The sequence below is a fragment of the Rhinolophus sinicus genome, chromosome 13 (assembly GCF_057876585.1).
Source record: "Rhinolophus sinicus isolate RSI-liver-muscle chromosome 13, RSI-T2T, whole genome shotgun sequence".
NCBI classification, from domain to species: domain Eukaryota; kingdom Metazoa; phylum Chordata; class Mammalia; order Chiroptera; family Rhinolophidae; genus Rhinolophus; species Rhinolophus sinicus.
Window position 1 is genome coordinate 9,096,331 of NC_142513.1, and position 18,532 is coordinate 9,114,862.

Sequence of the window (18,532 nt, forward strand, 5' to 3'; positions counted from 1 at the left end):
CAGGGCTGTGAGGGGATGTAAAGTGGGGGTTGACTTGGGGGAGTTTCCCTGAGAAGGGTGATGGGGGAGCAGCAGTGGGAAGAGTTCCGGGCAGAGGGAACAGTACAGGCGGAGGAGCCCAGATAACAGCAAGGAGAACAAGAAGGGTCGGGTGGAAGATGATGGTCGAGATGGAGAAACGCCGCCCTAGATGGGGAGGGAACGCTGGGAATCTCAAAGACCAGCCAGCTTCTGGCTTGAACAAGGTGAGCAATAACAGAAGGGGCTGGGGATGGGAGGTAATTTGAAAAGAAGACCCTGCGTTCAAAGACGGTGTGTTGGATTTGAGTTCCTACGAGCCACCCCAATGGACGCGGTGAGCGGGTGGTTGGATCTGGGGGTTTGTCATGCACAGGGGTCCCCTGGCCAATTGTAGTGCTTCTATGCATGGACTCCCAGGCCAGAGCTCACCAAATGCTGGCCTTTAGGGGACCTAATGTATGCCAGGAACTCTGCTTATGGTAGACACGCTGGTTGCCCACTCACATCTTTGCTATCGGACTCCAGTTTTGTTGGATGTGCATCTACCCAGGTGCTCAGGGACAGTGGCCACTCCCCTCTCCAGCCACAGAGTGAAGTACAGTGGGTCTAAGCCAACTGTGGTAATTCTCATTTTCTTCGCCAGTGGTTGGTTTGGAATTTGGCATGTGATGCAATCTTGACCAATAGGAAGTCTGCAAGAGGGCTTCTGGGGATAATATTCTCGCTCATAAAAGGAAACACATGGGAGGAGATACCCCTCCATCCCAGGTTACAGCCCTTAGGGTGGGGGGTAAGAGGAGCATTTTCTCTCCACCCTAGGCTGTGACCTGGGTTTCTTGACTTGATTGTATCATATCTGTGTTGTGATGCCTGGAGCTGCAGCAGCCACCTTGAAACCATGAGGAGAGGTATCCATAAACTGCTGAGAACAGCAGAAGAGGAAAATGGAAAGAACGTGAGCTTTTGTTTGCATCTTCATGCCTTTGACTTAAACAACCTTATTAGATGAAATTATGAATTCCCCCTCCCCATTTTTTTTCTTTTTACTTGTCTGAAGGTGATTGACATAATGGCTGAATTCGTCATGCTGCTAATTTATCTCCAAAGGTTTGTTTAGCATCTCTGAATATCTATTCTCTCGACATAAAGAAAAAAGACAATGAAATATGCACCCCTATCCCCCGCTTTTTTTCTGCTACCTTTTGTCAACTGTTCTATTCCTTGTGGGTGAACACATTCTAAGAAAGAGCTCATTTGCATTGTCTCTTTTAACACTCTCAATAACCCTCTGACATTGACATTATTATAGCCATTTTACAAATGAAGAAACAGAGGCTTAGGTCAGGTAGGTGACTTTCCCAATGTCGCAAAGATCGTAAGCTACAGAGCTGGGATCTGATCAAGGCTGGTCTGACTGGAGCGCACAACTGAGCTAAAGCCACGCTCTCCTTTTACGTCTTTCCCTTAACACGTTTTTAGTAGGAAACCATAGTCCTTATTTTTCCCTGGAAAACTCTTATTATGGTTGGTGGGAGATTTAGAGTGGGCTGCATTTCTTTGTACACAGTTAATGGCTTTGATTATATGCTTCTGGCTTCTTCTTTCTGAGAAAGGCTGCCATTGGTTGTACAATATAATCAAATCGTTTCTTATGTAAACAGCCGTCTGGCACCGGGTCAGCAGCAGTTCCATCAGTGGGAAGGTGAAAATGAAACTGCGTTCCCAACTCCGGAAAGCAATCTGCTGTTCAGCAGGAAAAGATCAAGGGTTAATGACAGGGAGTTGGGCAAAGGCTGCCGCTGTGGCTCTCAGCATTATCGGGAGGCGGGAACAAAGAATGGTTGTTAAATAGGTTTGTTACAAAAGTTATTTCCTAATGTAATTCATGAAACGCTTGCCAAAACATTAGGCACATCCTTCGAAAGCACAAGGGAACTGAAAAAAAAAGAGAGAGAGAAAAGAAAAAAGAGGTTTCTGAAATCAATTATGGAACTCTTAGAAAAGGTTAATATCCTTAATATACAAAGAGTTCTTGCAAAACAATAGGAAAAAGCAAACACCATATTATAAATTGACTACTCACAAAGGAAGAAGTACACAAGGTAGGGAGGCATAGGGAGGCAAGATCCACCCTGCCAGTAATCCAGGAAATGCAAATAAAACCTACAACGATTTTGTCGTTTTGCACCTATCAGATTGGCATAGAATGGCAGTGTGCGCCATGACGCTCAATAGGCAGCAATTGTAAAGCAACTCAGAAATGTAACTTTGGGGCATTTATCCTAAGGATATAGTAATAGGCCAAGAATTCTCTATGGGCAATGGTGCTCATTACAGCATTGAAAAATAATAGCGAAAAACGGAGGGAAAAAACCCAAAAGGATTCATTAAGTAAACAATGGTAAACTTACATAATGAAATACCGTATTAAAAATTAAATATAAAAATTTGTATTTAATTTAAAACACAAATTAAAAATGACAATAGAGAGAGATGTCACCGACATACTGTAGAGAACAATAGTTTCACATGCATGATCTAGTTTGTACTAAGTTGTGTGTGCCCACGCATGTATATTAAAGAGTATTCCAAAGGAGGTTTACCAAAACGTCAGCAGTGTTTATGTCTGGGGGGTGGGATTTTCAGTAGTTTTTACTTTCCTTTAAGTCAGAGTTTCTCCACCTGAGCACTAGTGACATTTGAGATCAGGTAATTTTTAGTTTTGAGGGAATGTTCTGGGCATTGGAGGATGTTTAGCAGCATCTCTGACCTCTACCCACCAGATGCCAGTAGCACATCTACCCCCTCTGTCATGCAAACCCAAATCGTCTCCAGACTTGGCCACATGTCTCCCGGGGGACAAAAACCACCCTCCGTTGGGAACCACTGTTTTAAATACTTTTCTGCATTATTTAAATATTTGAACACAAGCATGTATTGTTATCATAATCGAAAAACAAACACATTAAAAAATACTCGGTAAAATCATTTGTTGCTTTGTGAATTGGCTGTGGGGTTTAGTCAGTGGAATTCAATCAGAGAGCAGAGAAATCTGTTATCTTCTCGCCTTTGCTACAAGGCTCTGGTGAAATACCTAGACATCGGCAAAGATATTCCTGGATTGGTCTTTGCTCAAAGAAAACTTCTTATTTTCCCCTCCAGATTTTAATATAATTAAACCCCGGGGGTGTATGCTTTGACTCTCTTGCCCCTCTCTCTTCTCGGGGTAACTGCTCCAATTTGGGGAGTAGCCACACCTTCCTCAGGCTGTACCGTCCTTTTGAGGAGAGCGGACTGTCTTCCTGGATTCAAATCTAAGCTAATTTTCTAAATCTCATCCTCTGGCCATGGCTACTGGTTCAAGGATGGACATGTAATAAGTCTGGTCCATTGAGTCTAGAGGGGACTCAGGGTTGTGAGTTTCCAGAAAACATACATTTCAGGTACTCCTCAGAAGCCACTCAGAGAGATCTGTGTCTGAAGAGAGTGAGGCCTGCAACTGCTGTACCCATTTTAGCCCCATGAAGAAAGCCAGCCAGAGGGGGAAAAACATCAGCACACAGAATCACAGAGCTGGGTGAAACACAGAGGAAAAGCATTGGCGCTCTGATCGAACCAAGCCTGAAGCCCACATTCTCCTAGGCTTCTTGTTTATGGGAGCCAGGAACTCTACAGTCAAGTCCGTTTGAGCTCTGTTTCTATGACTTGCAGCCCCAAACTAACAGACGCAACCTTCTTTGGTGACAGAAATTCCTCCCAAACCTCTGCTTCCATGTCATTTCAGCAAATACGTATTGGACACTTCCTGTATACCAGGCTCATTGCCTGATCCTGAAGGGGAAAAGATGAACAATCCCTTCCCTGACGAGTGTGCTGCCTGGTTAGGGGTGGGGGATGGAAGAGGACAACAAATAGGCAATGTGACTTGTGTTTTGATGACAGGGACACAGGGACATGGTCCAAGCATGGACATGGGGAGGGGAAACCCCGACTGAGCCAGTCTTGAAGGGAGAATGCAAAGAGGGAGCAGGATGTTTGGACAGAGGGAGCAGCCCCGGACGCTGGAGAGATCGCTGTGGGCTTGGGGCAGGGAAGCTCTGAGGAAAGAGAAGAGCTGTTGGGGGTTGGGCATGACCCCAGAGGAATTCAGGTGACCCTGCATAACAGGGACCCAAGCAGAGGCTGGGTCCCCAGAGATAAACCCTTGCCTCCCCTGTCTCTTGCTACAATCCAGCTGTTAGCAGAGAAGGTGGGGGGTTGGGAGAGGGCACTTGTCGAAGCCCAACTTTTCCATCCCAATGATGGAAAGACTAAGGTACCAGCAAAGAAGATGCTTCATGACTAATATTCTTGCAATAACATTCATTCCACCCAAGCACTACTATGGCAGACGGCAAAGATCAACCTGGGCTCACAGCTTGGTGGGAGACAGGTATCACCTAATGACTTTAAAAAATATATAAACTTCAACCATGCTCTGGGGTCCTCTGTTAGAGGTGTTTGACATCTGCGGGAAGTCAGGGAAGGCTTCTTGGAGGAGGTAGCACTTGAGCTGAGAACTGAAGAGTGAGAAGGCGTTCCTTTGGCAAAGGCAGGAAGGAAGGGGTTTTAGGCAGCCGGAACAGCTTGTACAAAGGTCCTGTGGCAGGAAGAAGTGTGTGAGGAAGAAAGACGGATATGAACAAGTCCTTTGCCTTTACCCTGTGTTTTCACGGGTCCTGGGAGCAAGTGTGCATCATTTTCATGCTGCCAGGTAGGTCCTGTTATCTCCATTTTGCAAATGAGGAAACTGAGGCACAGAGCAGGAAAGTGACCTGAAAAAGGACACAGCCAGGAAGCAGTGAAATGGGACTTGAACTCACGTTCCTCATTCTACCCTGGCGTGTCTCTCCTGCGAGTCAACCAGCAGCTTTCTGCCTGATGGGATATTTTTCTTCTTTGAGAACTCAGTATTTCTCAAAGTGTGGTCCTAGGATCCCTGGGCAGGTCCCCAAGACCCTTTCAGGGGGATTCACAAGATTGCTTGCCTTTTTCAGTCTCATTCTACATGAGTGTCAAGAGTTTGAAAAGTTCATTGATAGGTATTTAGACTCCGCATGGCAACTCAAGTTTAAGAAATTACCATGGGCCAGTTTGGGTGTCACATTAAAAAATATCCACAATATTTCCCCCTTTCCAACTATGTGCCTTCGTAAAGCTGAGTTTTCTTCAGCTACTTCAACCAAAACAAAATATCACAACGGACCGAATGCAGAAGCAGACAGGAGGACCCATGTCATCTGTTAGGCCAGCCACTGAGAGACTTGCACAAGTGCAAACAGTGCCACTCATGCCACTTTTCTCAGTACATTCTTTTGTTTTGACATATATAATTATTTATTACAAAAATATGCCAATTCTATTGACATCTACTGCATTTATTATTTTGAAGTGAATAAAAAATATTTTATAAATTTCTTTGTTTTAATTTCTAATATGAATATTGATTGATACAATCCACTCCAACAAAAGCTCTTTGGGGTCTTCAATAATTTTTTTTCAATGTAAAGGAATGCTGAGACCAAAAATGTTTGCAAATGCTGCATTAACAGGTATTTCCTCCCTCTTCACCATGCCTGCTACCCACCCCTCTTCCCCACTCCCCTCACCCCCCACCACGGGACCCCTGCTTTTCTTCCTTTCTCCCCTTGGTCCTTCCCCCACATAAGGCAGCCCTGGGCCAGTCTGTGTTCGGTGCCTCCAGGAAGGGATGAGGAAGGGATGGGATACCAAGTCCAGCCATCCTAGGAAGCTTCCGGGCTTTGGAGTTTCAAAAGCCGAGGAGAGCAGGAAGAACTCATATTTGTGAAAAAGTGTCCTGCAGAGAACAAGGCTCTCCCACTCAGAAGCAGAGACAGGGTTCCAGGGTGGGGGCAGGGAGAGGAGTGGCATGTGTGCTCCCGGGCCTGAGACCAAAGAGGCTGGAACTGCAGGTAGGAAAGGCGCATCTGGGATCCTGGAAAGGCCGCCTCCAGCTGGCCCCTAGGAGTGGCCAGGAAACAGCCAAAGGACCCCAGGACACAGGCAATGGGAAGGGGCAGCCCCAGCACCATTTGGGGCACTGTAGGTGGGATGCATGCCCCTGCTCTCACTCCTGTCCCCAATACCTCAGCCTCACAAAAGGCTGGGAGCCCCGAAGTGGGGAAGGGGTCTGGGGAGAAATGGAAATCAACCACCAGAGAAGTTTCCACCAGCCTGGCAGAATGATGGCACAACATGAAAATTACGTTCAGTTTGAAATAACACAAAAACCAAAAGACAATGTAGCTCCATTTGTGAATTGGGACTCATACCCACTGCATGTAAAAGCCTTACTTGTGTGGGGCGTGACCTCCTGCCAGTCCTCTGGCCCAAGGTCACACAGAGGAAGGGGCAGAGCTGGGGTGTGCCTCAGGCCCTGACTCCAGCACCCATGCCCTTCACCATCAGGCTATGCTACCGTGTTTCCCCGAAAATAAGACCCAGCCGGACCATCAGCTCTACTGCGTCTCTTGGAGCAAAAATTAATATAAGACCCGGTATTATCATATTATATGATATCATATCATATCATATTATATTATTATTATATTATTTTATATATTATATTATATTATATTATATTATAATTTTATAAGACCTGGTTTTATATTATAGTAAAATAAGACCGGGTCTTATATTAATTTTTGCTCCAAAAGACGCATTAGAGCTGATGGTCCGACTGGGTCTTATTTTGGGGGAAACACGGTGGTGGGGTTGCTCGTCCCCAAGGCCTGGGTAGCGTCTGCCAGAGTGTGGGGCTCAGAGTGTGAAGCTGGGCCTGGGGCTTAGCCCCTGGGCTTGGAGACGGACACAAGGCCCTCGGGTGGGCAGAGGCTGCTTGTCAGTGAAGGACGCGCGGTGCTGACCCAGGTCCTCTTGCCCGGGCCTTGCCCCACGTGCCCCCGCTGCCTGCCGAGTAGTCGGGTGGAGCGGTGAGGCTGGCAGGACAGGTTCTGCCAGGTTCTCTGCCTGGGCTGGTGCTGCCCACACCCTCATGCTCTTCCTGGAGAGGAGGATGCATAGATGCGGCAGAAATGGGCCCAGAAAAGGCCAAGAAATTGGCTCGGGGTCACACAGGGTTTGTGGGAGAGCCATAGCCACACCTGAGAGAGCCTGGAGGGGAAGCAGAGGCCCTGGGGTACAGAGCTGGGTCCGTGTCTGCCCCTGTAGAGGGCTCAGGGGGCAAGGGGGGCGGTGAGGGGCCAAGTTCCAGATGGTTCCCGACCTAGGCTCCTTGGTGTCCCCCTCACACCCCCATATCCAAACCATCATAACCATCATAACTGTATGCCCTAAATCTCTCTCAAATCGGACCACGTCTCCCCTTTTCCACAGCCATCCCCCAGGCCAGGCCACCATCCTCTCCCACATAAACCGTGGCAGTTGCCTTCTCTCTACTCTCCCTCTCTACTCCACCATCGCCTGCCAACTGTCTCTTCTCCACACGCAGCCAGAGAGATCCTGACAGAACCCAAGTCACAGCCTGTCCTTCCTCCGCCTACAAGTTTCCATGGCTCTCAACTCACTCAGGGAAAATACAAACTCCTCCCTGTGGCCCAGGCCCTGCCCAGCACTCCCGTCTCATGGCCACTGTTGTCCCCCAACACCTGCCCGCTCCCACCTCTGATTCCAGCCAGATGAAACAATCCTGCAGTCTCTTAAGGCCCGGGCTCTGCCCAGAATCATATCTGATTCTTTCCAGTATCTCTGGCACCTGCACATTATGTGGACGTGGGATGTGGTTGTTGAACGACTAACCGACTGTCAGGATGAATGGGGACAGAGAAGCAGAGAAGGGGTGAGGCAGTGTGAAATGTGGACTGAGCCCCTACACCAGGAACAGAGCAGACACTGTGCCTGTCCTTGTGGAGCTGACGTCCTGGGGCTGTGTGTGTGTGTGTGTGTGTGTGTGTGTGTGTGTGTGTGTGTGTGTGTGAGACAAGCCACCCACCAATTACAAGACAGTATCATCAGGTCTCTGATGGCAGATGGTGGGAGCATCTGGAAAACTCCTGACCCTGCCTGAGGCTTGGAAGGCTCCTCGTGGGTGGTGTCGAAAGGGACCTGAAGTACAGACCAGAGTGAACAGGATGACGGTAGAGGGCTGGCAGGGGATGTCCCCGAAACAGGGAACAGCACAGACAAAGCTGAGCCGGCTGGCTCACATCCAGGGAAATTCAGCAACGTCTGGAGGCATTTTGGGTTGTCACAACCGGGAAGGAGCGTAGCGGCGGAGGCCGAGCGTGCGGCTGAACGCCCTGCAGTGCACAGGACGCCCCCATGGCCCCCACAACAGACTGTTCCAGCCCCAGGCTGAGTGAGCCTGGCCTAGGACAGCTCAGTAAGAGAGAGGCTGCGAAGAGGTTCAGGCAGCAGCTGCCTCATCCAGGGCTTTGCAGCAGGGGCTGGGGGGAGGGGTGTCCAGCCAAAGAGAGGATTGAGGCAGGGGAGGACCTTGCTTGGCTCAGGGTTCAGAAAGTCACCTCTGGTCGGTCACAGTGTGGACCGGACTCTCGGGAAGCCAGGGAGGAATGTGGGAAAAACAGGTTGTACCTTAGCTCTAGAGGGTCAGGAGGGCCTTCCTGAGGTGCTGACATTTGAGCCAAGAATGAGGTGGTATGTGACCTGGGGGGGGGTGGGGTAAGAAAGCTGGGCAAAGGGCATAGCAAGTGCCAAGGCCCAGAAGTGGAAAGTAGCTGAGTGGGTTCTGGGAATAAAGGGGAGGCCAGAGCGACCGAAGTGTGGAGATTACTGGGAGATGCCACGTGAGGCCTCGGGGCTAGGACAGGACTTGGAGTTCATTCTAAGAGTAAAGGGGACCATTTGGAGGGTTTTTCACCAGGGGAGGGACATGATTTGCCTTAGGTTCTAACGGGACCCCTTTAAATGGGTCACAGGGGCGAGGGAAGAATCAGGCAAACCAAGAGGGAGGCAATGCAGTGGCCCAGGTGAGCATGATGGGCTGGCGGGGTGGAGGCAGGGAGATGGAGCCTGTGATTCAGAAGGTGCGGTGCCATGTTTGAGGGGGGTGAGAGGCAGAGTAATGGAGAGCTGCTCAGAAGCCTCCGGCTTGCTAAGAGGCCTGGACACAGGTCCCCAAGGACGTTTCTTGTCATGTTATGGCTCCTGAGGGCTCAGGGCCCTGCCGTCCTCACCTCCCACCCTCTCCATGGCACCCAAGCACCTGCCAGGAGCTGGCCTAGGACACTTGCTATTGGGGTTTTCCCAATGCTCCCTCCCCAGGATACCTTGCTTCTAAAAGAGAAATCCAGCCACTTGCACTAGCTTCTTAAATAAAGGTCAGAAGAGGATGACACTGGAAAAGTTCCACATTCCAAAGCCAGTTCTCCGAAGCCTGGCTTTCTGCCGTCTGGCGGGCTCGGGTTCGAATCCTGCCTCTCCCACCACCCCGCTGGGTGGCCTTGGGCTCCTCCTCTGTCGAGTAGGCATACCAGACACTCCCTCAAAAGGGTGTGTGAGTTTTAAAATAAGATGTGTGAAAAGTCCCTGGTACATAGCTATAGTGTTCAATAATTGTCACTTAACATCTATTATGATGATTACTCGGACGCAGAAAATAATTCACTTGAGCTGCCTTCCTCGGCTGGAAGGACTTCAAATCCCTCGGGACATGACAGCTGCCGCAGGCCCACACGGAGAACCCAGCGCGAAGCTCGCAGCGGGTAAACCATAGGGATATTCCCGTCACAACCGACAGCTTGTCAAAAACTGTGGTTTGCGAGGTGCTGGCGTGCAAAGGGGCGAGCCTGCAGCTGCTGGAGGCGAGCACTGAACCACCTCCCTCATTCGCATGCTGTGGGACCTTGGGCAAGTCCCCAAGCCTCTCAGAGGCTCAGTGTCCCCATCTGCCAAACGGGAACTCTCTAGGACTCTGCACAGGTTGCAGCGAAGTGGGATTGGACCCTGTGTGCTACACTGTTGAGACACAGGATGACCTGCCTGCCTTCTGGGGGACGTCATCCCAGCCCCTTTCGGAGTTGAGGGCTACTCCGTGCCAGGCACATGCCGTCATCATCTCCTCGACCCTCACTTCATTGTCCTACCCACTGCAGATGAGGATGGATGCAGTCACAGCACCAAGGCCAGGCCAAACTTGGCACCCTCCCAGCCAAGGTGCCCCTCTCAGCCCCTGGGGACAGTCACTGGGCCTCATCATCCCACGCCAGGAAGTGAGACCAGACCAGATGGTGGCAGATCCAAGGGTGTCTGATGCATAATTGAGGGCGAAATACATTGTTTGTAATTAAACAAGGGAACAGGGCAGCCGGGGTCCCTGCAGTGGCTGGGATAGCTCGGGAAGAGAAGGCTGCCCCTTTAGCAGCCTGGAAGATTCTGGCTGGGGTGCGGGGACGCGAAGCATGCAGAGGTCCCGGCTCCTGACTGCCTTCATCACAAATCCCTAGCTCCAGCCTCGGCCAGCTGTGTGGCCCCGGGTCTGTCCCCTCCTCTCTCTGTGCCTTGGTTTTGCAACCAGCGGCAAGAACAGGGTTTGGCCCAATTTTGTCTCTCCAGTTCCCACCTCAGGGCCTTTGCACTTGTGGCTTTCCCTGCCTGGAAAGTGCTTCCTGAGACCAGAGCTTTCCGGGGAGGCCCCTTCTCCTCCAAGACACAACTCAGATGCCTCTTCTTCCAGAGGCCTCTCAACCACTTTGCCATTGTCTTGTCACCCTGTTCTATTTTCTCCCTAGCACTCACCATCCGAAATCATCTTGTTTATCTCTCTGTTGACTCATCTGTTGCCCGTCCTAGCACTGGAATGTCAGTTCCCAGAAGACAGGGAGTTTGTCATAGACACCGCTGTGTTCACAGCACCTAGCTCAGTGCCTAGCACTCAGTAGGTGCTCAATAAATATTTGTTAAATAAACGAAGGCTCCTGTGTCACTTTGTCCCCTTTAGTCTCTCTTGGTTCCAAAGCTGCGAGGCCATTTTACAGATGAGAAAAACTGAGGCAGGGAGAGGGGACATACCTTTTCAGGGACAGCTTCCACATATAAAGTGCCTACTACATGACAGCCGCTGAGCTTTATGCCTCAGCCACAGTCATGGGGCTCTAAAGTTAGGCTACTTAGGTTCAAATCTCAGCTCTGACATTCTGGGTGACCTTAGACAAGTGACTGCACTTCTCCATGCCTCGGTTTCCTCATCTGTAAAAATGGAACGGTTATACTTAACTCCCAGGGCTACTGTTGTGAGGGTCAAATGAGTTAATACATAGAAAGTGCTGAGACTAGCAGGACCCAATAAATGGTGGATACAGTGTTCCATGAGACATTTGTTGGATAAAAGAGGTGCGATAATTGTCCCATTTCAGATGGGGAAACTGAAGTGAAGCTACTTAAGCAGAGGAATTGGGTATCGAGCCCATGTCTGTCCAACTCTAAAGGCCACCTTTATGCAAAGAAGGTCATGCTGGCAAAAAATCTAGGCCTCAGGACTCCCAGGTGATGGAAGACCAATGACTACTGGAGTCTAGGGTGTCTCCTCGGTGGGGGTGGGGGGGAGGCAGAATGGGAAATGACCCCATTACGGCCCCCTGGGGATGGCTGTGCTGGGCCAACCCCACTGCCTGCTGCACCACCATTCCCCACAATTCTCAGTTCATGTGGTTTGAGTAGAGCTGACCCCACCCCGGCCTCAAGGACGATCACAAGAACCTTATCACAGAAACTGATGGTCACAGAACCTGGCCATGGCCCACGGGGTTTGGTTCTGAGATGGCCGCACAACCCAACCTACGCCAATGAGAACCAATCCTGGGACTTCTATAGGAACAGTTAAGAAAAAGCACTCACCTTTTCTGGATTGCTGGACTAATAAGCTAATAGTGATAGTCGTGGCAGGGATAGTAGTAATAAAATAATAGCTAATATCATAGAGCATTAGGTGTGTTCAGTGCTGCTTAGTGGTTCACGTATATTAATTAACTCAATTAATATTCCAGCGAGACATGGAAAAAACTGATGATATCATTCAAGTACCTGGATCCAGCTATGCCTGAAGCAAGAACACCCCTGGAATTTTCTTTCTTTCTTTCTTTTTTTTTTTTACGTGACCCAATAAATCTCTTGTGCTTAAACCGGTTTGCATTGGGTTTCTGTCCCTTGGAAGCAAGAGAGGCCTGACTAATCCACCTGCCTTCCGGACATTATCTAGGCTTCCATCGCTCCATCGTTGCTGTAGCCATGGGGGCACACCCATTAACTGTCTTAGGCCTGTCACTGACTCACAGCTTTCTGCCGTAGTTCTGGGTCCCTCCTGCGCATACTGAGGCCGCGGGCCTGCCTCCTTTCCCACGCGTCCCTTGTTCCAGGAAGGTACTCGTGGGGATTGCTTGGCCCCAGCACAGACCTTATTATTAGGGTGATGACTGTGGAACAGTGCCAGCTCCCGTGCCAGGCCAGCTGCTTTGCATGCACAGTGATCTCATCCAGTCCTCCTGACAGCCCAGTGAAGCAGGCATTGTCATGCCCATTGTACAGATGAAGAAAACGCCTGAGTCACACAGCTCCCGAGCGGCAGCGTCCGCACTCCCAAATGGCAGAGCTGTGCCCCTTCCAGGACGCGCACGAGGCCCCCTGACCCCAAGCAGTGGTCTTCACTGTCCACTTGGTTTATAATACACGTGTTGAATCTGTATGTATGGAGAATACATACATGTAGGTCTTCTACAGGTGTGAAATCTTTGTGTGTAGAATGCGTGTAATATGGGTGGAGACTCTATGTGTGTATAGATATGTAGAACTATATAGATGTAGAATATATGTGTGTGTAGGTTCTATCTGTATATAGAATATATGTGTATAGAACATATGTGTAGGGTCTACATGTATATAGAATATATAGGTGAATATATTAAGTTGGTGCAAAAGTAATTGTGGTTTAAAAGGTTAAAAAGTTACAAAAACCGCAATGACTTTTGTACCAACCTAATAATATGTGTGTAGGGCCCATATGTACGTAGGATATATATGTGCGTATAACATGTGTAGGATCTATATGCATGTAGAGTGTGAGTGTGTGTGTAGGTGTCATATGGGTGTAGGAGCTCCTTGGTGTCACCTGTCCTGTTCCTCTGAGCAGCAGGAAGGTTGTGCAATGAGAGAAAACAGTGACCATTTCTTCCCACCTCCATCGCTCCTGCCCTGGGCCAGCCGCCATCACCTCCCCTCTGACTATGGCCGTCACCTCCTCCCTGGTTTCCTGCTTTGGCCCTCAGTCCGTTCTCTGCCTGGGGCCAGAGGATCCTGTTAGAACCCAGATCAGATCAGGGCCTCCTCTGCCCAGAAGCCTCCACAGCTCCCACCTCACTCAGGGTCAAGCTCAAATCCTCAGAACAACCAGCATGGCCCTGCCTGGGGTGCCCCTCGTGGCGTCCCCGACCTCATCCACCTCCCGCCTTCTGCCCAGCCACAGGGACTCTGTCATACCAGACACTCTCCAGCCTCTGGGCCTTTGCACTTGCAGTTCCTCTGCCTCAGACAGGACTTCACTCAAGACTCCGCTGAAATCTCACCTCCCCAGAGCGGCCATCCGACCACCCTGTCTAAAACAGCAGCCTGGTTCCCTCTAGCTTCCCCTCCTGCCTCTCGGTCCTCAGGAGCCTCCTGTACGGCGTTCTGTGCTGGGTGCGTTGCTCACGGGTCCACTGCCTGCCTCTCCCACTAGAACTTCAACTCCACGAGTGCAGAGACCATGCATCCCCCACTACCCAGCACAGTGCTTGGCACACAGTAGGTGCTCAGCTGTGGTCGACGAGTAAAGGAATATTAGCCAATCACAAACGCAGCCAGGATTCAGGTCAGCCTTTGCCTTATCGAATCTCCTCTTGGCCACACAGGATTGGCAAGGCCTCACCGGGTCTTTTCTCCATAGCCCCCTCCCTCACCTCACCCCCAGAAAAGGCTCAACCTTCCTCCCGAGGGCTCTCGGTGTCTCTCCTAACTCCTTGGTCCTGGCCTGACAGTGGTTGCGTTCCCTCAGGTCCACAGGGTCAGAGAGCAACTTCTCACCCAGCCTCCAGGCCGAACCTCCTGCTCTAGGATCACTGCCATCTCTCTTATGCTCACAGGTTTCTGCCTCTTCTTCCCTTTAGCCACAAAGGTGAGGCTGCGAGAGGGAAGGGGGCAGGAAAGCAGCCCCCACCCTGCCATGCACATGCACCAAATTCCAGAATCTTCCCAGATGGACACAATGGAAGATACCGGCCCTGCGTTGCGGACTCCGGAGCTGACCTCAACCACAGGGTCATCCTGCTCTATTTCCTCTTCATTTGGGGCTCAAGTGAACAAACAGAACCTTTCTCTGTTGGCATTTCATCGTTTATTTTTAAAAGGAGCAAAAAGGGAAGTGTCCAGAGCCATCCCCCACTCCAGGGCGTTTCTCGATCTCTGCTGAGCCCCAGGAGGAAATTCTGCCTCTGGGGCAGTCCCACCCGCTCTGCGAGAACAGGCTGTTCCGAGTAGCTGAAGGCCTGGATAACGGAGGGTGACTTCCTCGGCCAGGGAACAAACGGAAAAGCCTGGCCTGCGGTTGACTCTGGCCAACCGAAGAGCTCGATTTCTCTTATTTCAACAGCTTTATTGAGATCTAATCCACCTACCACACAATTCACCCACTTGAAGTGTACAGTTCAGTGGCTTTTTAAAGCACATTTACAGGGTTGTGCAACCACCACCACCGTCCATTGAACCGCCCCCCAGATACCCTATGCCCAGGAGGAGTCACTTCCCAGTCCCGCTCACCCCAACCCCTGGCAACTAACTACTCACCTACTTTCCGTGTCTATAGCGTTGCCTCTTCTGGACATTTCATATAAAGGGAATCCGGCATGATAGGGCTTTTTGTGTCTGGTTTCTTTCCCGTGCATAATGTTTTCAAGGCTCATCCACGTCGTAGACCGTGCCAGTACTTCACTCTTTTTGTTGCCAAATAGTCTGAATACACCTCATTTTGTTTATCCGTTCATCAGCTGATGGACACTTCGGGTGTTTCCACTTGTTGGCTGTCATGAAGAAAGCTGGCACGAACATTCACGTGCAAGGTTTTGTGTGCACATAGGTTTTCAGTTCTCTTTGGCATCTGCCTAGGAGTGGAATTGCTGGGTCACATGGTAACTGTGTCTAACCTTTGGGGGTAACTGCCGACTTTTCCAAAGTGGATGCACCACTTTACAATCCCGCCAGCAGTGCAGGGTTCCAACTGTTCCACATCCTCCCAACACTTGCTACTGTCTGTCTTTTTTATCACAGCCACCCCAGAAGGTATGGGGTGGCAGGCCGAAGCTTTTTCCTAATTAGTCAGAAACATTTAAAAATTGAGAGGGTTGATGGAAAGATCTGGATTGCTGGCTTCTCTGGAGGACAGCGGCTTTCTGGCACGGCGGGGTGTGTTCACAGTGGAAACTGAGTCACGACCATCCCTCCAGGTCCCCACAGCCTTCATCTCGTCACCTCCCTTGTTGAAAGGACTGGGATCCTCTGCCAGTAACACTCACGTGAGCCCAGCTGAGGTTTGCAAACACAATGAATCGTCATCCTTTGGACTTTCTGGAATCCCCGTGCTGACCAGGAAGTGAACTACAAATGCGTTTTAACTCATTCCACACGATGCACTGCATCCTCATGATGGCTGTGGAAGGACGTATTGTCCCTACTTCTGGATGAGGAAACAGGTTTCTAGAGGAGGTGACACGACCACCACTGCGTCACATACTGCTGAGGGCCGGGCTGGGATCCAGGGCTAGCGGTCTGACCCCAGAGCCCTGTATCTCTCGTGATGTCACGAGGCCCCTCGTGGTCCTCGGCTCTTTCTTCCCACATCCTAACACCGTAATGTTGCGGGGGGCGGCCCTGGGTTAAGGTATTTTTCTGGAAAGAACTGTATTGGAGTAAAAAAACCAGAAAGGCCACAGTGCTTCCACCTGCGAGTCTCATACAGTTCTGCTCTTAGAGATGTGGGCAGTCTCAATGTCACATTTTACATCCTCGAGTGATGGGCTATATGTGCTGGACCTCGGGCTCCAGGGGGCAGGGACCTTATCGGTTTGTTCACTTCCATGTACCTCGTGAAAAGCACCTGCTGACACACAATATCTACTATAGAAATAGCTGATGAATGAATGGACAATACATTTTAAAATAGAATTTCCAATGTTTTTCTTCCTAACTTTTTTTTTCTACAAAGGTGTTTTGTTACATGTTTAACTAAACATGACTGAATTTCTATACCAAATGGCTTGGGTTCAAATTGTGGGTCCTTCCCTTAATAAGTTACTCAACCTCTCTGCTCTTCATTTTCCTCATCTAAACTATGGGGATAAGCACAGAACCCATCTCAAAGTTAGTACATGAGCGCGTTCGGGACCCTGTTAGAACCGGTAGCTGCTGTCATCACCATCGTCATCATCATTTCTGTTTCCATCTGTGAAGCAGGCCAGGGGCTTTCAGGACCAACGTGAATGGAGATGCTATCTCACGGTAACTCAGGTTCCGGGCTGCATCATGGAGGCTTTACAGGAAGGGTCACAGTGTCCCCTGAGAAGTGACAAGGAAGCAATTGGTCGATGAGCACGAGGGGAAGTGAATGAATGGTGGTTAGCATGAGCTGGAAAGTGCACGTTCGCTTGAGTTGCTCAATACATCCGGTGACAGCGAGGTCCTCCAGTACCCTGGAAGAGGCAGGTATGGGTTTTGGGGGCCGGGAAGGTGCTCAGGTTCACAGAGGAGAGGTCTGGCTGGGTGAGGCTGGAAGCCCCAGGCCCCGGTCTGAACACTGGACGCGCTGGAGGGCATGGGAAGATCTCCATGGCCCTGAGTTGGCCCCAGAGCCTGTGACACAGCAGGATCTTTGCAAGGAGGAAGTGAACGCTGCCTGGGATGTTTCTGGTTAACATGGGGTGTCCCTCAGCCTCCTGCCTGCCTTGGACTCTTCTTCTTTCATTTTCAAGAGGAAGGACACATTCCTTGCAAGATAGGGACCCTGATGCCTTTTCTACCTCAGGCGAGTCTCAGGGCTTCATGCTTGTCCTTGCAGCTCCTTTACCTGCTTCGGTGGAATCCTTTATTTCCACCCCAGTCTCACCTCCTGAGGCTGCCAGTCTCATTCCACACCTGCCACTCACGTCAGGTCAGCCCGAGTTCCTTCATCCCCTTCCTCAAGTAATAACAACAATGGCAATAACACTAATAGCCTGTTTGTTGAGCACTTACCATGTGCCTGGGATTGTGCCTGTTACTTTACAGGAAATAACTAATGTAATCCTCAAAACACCCTGTGAAACAGGTGGCTCCATTCCCACCCCCAGTTCACAGATGGGGAAACTGAGGCCCAGAGAGGCAAAGTCTGAACTTTATGGAGAGCTGACAGGGGACCTTCCGGAAATCCTCCTGACTAAGCCCTGAGTACATCCGCAGGCCACAAAATAAGTCTGGCAGCCAGATGAGGACCCAGGTGTCCGCCCTCCCTGGCGGGCAGCGTGAGTCCCTCTGCATTACACAGAAGGCAGGTGGGAAATGTCAAGCGCAAGTTGGAACAACAACTCCTCTATGGGCTTTGGCATGGTGGCCAGTGCTCTCAGCTGTGAGCAATAAAAACCCAACTTACAGACACTTTAAATATAAGGATACTTAGCGTGTACGCTGTCAAAAGTGATGGGGAATCAGGGACTAGTTGATTCAGCAGCTAGATGACATCGGCGAGCACCCAGGTCCTGGGACTCTGGCTTTGCCCAGCACCTGGCTCTCCTCCTTGACTCAAGGTGGCTGCCACTTCTCCAGACATCGTGACCTCTCCCCAACAACACTGGAGAGAGAAGAGCCGGTTTATTTTTTTCCCTTTAAGAACTTTCATAGATAAAGTGTTTTAAAGGTTGGTATCATTGCGAAGTCCACAATATGTTGTTTTATCAATGCTCTTTTTTATTGTAGTGAGAGCATTGAACGTGAGCTCTATCCTTTTAACAAATGTTTAAAATATACAATTGTCGTGCAGAATGTCACGCAGGGTCTCTGGTCCCGCTCCCCACATAAGAACTCAGGACATGGTGAGGTCAAAAAGGAACACCCACAGAGTCATCAGTAGGGGAGTCATACCACTACATTCTCACTGGTGGCCCGAGCGAGACACATGAAGTAGGATCCACACAATCCACAATCGCCGTCCACTTCTCTGCCTGCCAACCTGCCAACCTGCCAACCTGCCAACCTGCCAACCAACCAACCAACCAACCAACCAACGCAGTCACGGCAGTTACATCAGTGGCTAACTGGCTAACTGGTTACAGCTGACGGCCTACCAGTCACAGCTGATGACCATCTACTACCTGAGCCAGCACCTTTCCACATGAGGCCGAGAGCCTGGAAATTGCTCTCTGGGACTCTGTCCCCACAACAATACAATATTGTTTACTATAGCCACGGCGCATAGCAGGTC

General features: G+C 50.1%; 1 long non-coding RNA gene across 2 annotated transcripts in view; it reads right to left on the bottom strand.

Annotated features, from left to right (window-relative positions):
* LOC109444591 (uncharacterized) overlaps positions 1-18,532 on the bottom strand; it is a 212,406-nt gene that overhangs the window by 37,326 nt on the left and 156,548 nt on the right. Inside the window, exon 1 of one of the 2 annotated variants that reach the window (XR_012491268.2) lies at positions 14,872-18,145. The exons of the other annotated variant lie outside the window; for it this stretch is intronic. This is a non-coding gene — a long non-coding RNA (uncharacterized LOC109444591). Of the gene's footprint in view, positions 1-14,871; positions 18,146-18,532 lie in introns of those variants that run through there. 2 annotated transcript variants of the gene reach the window in all.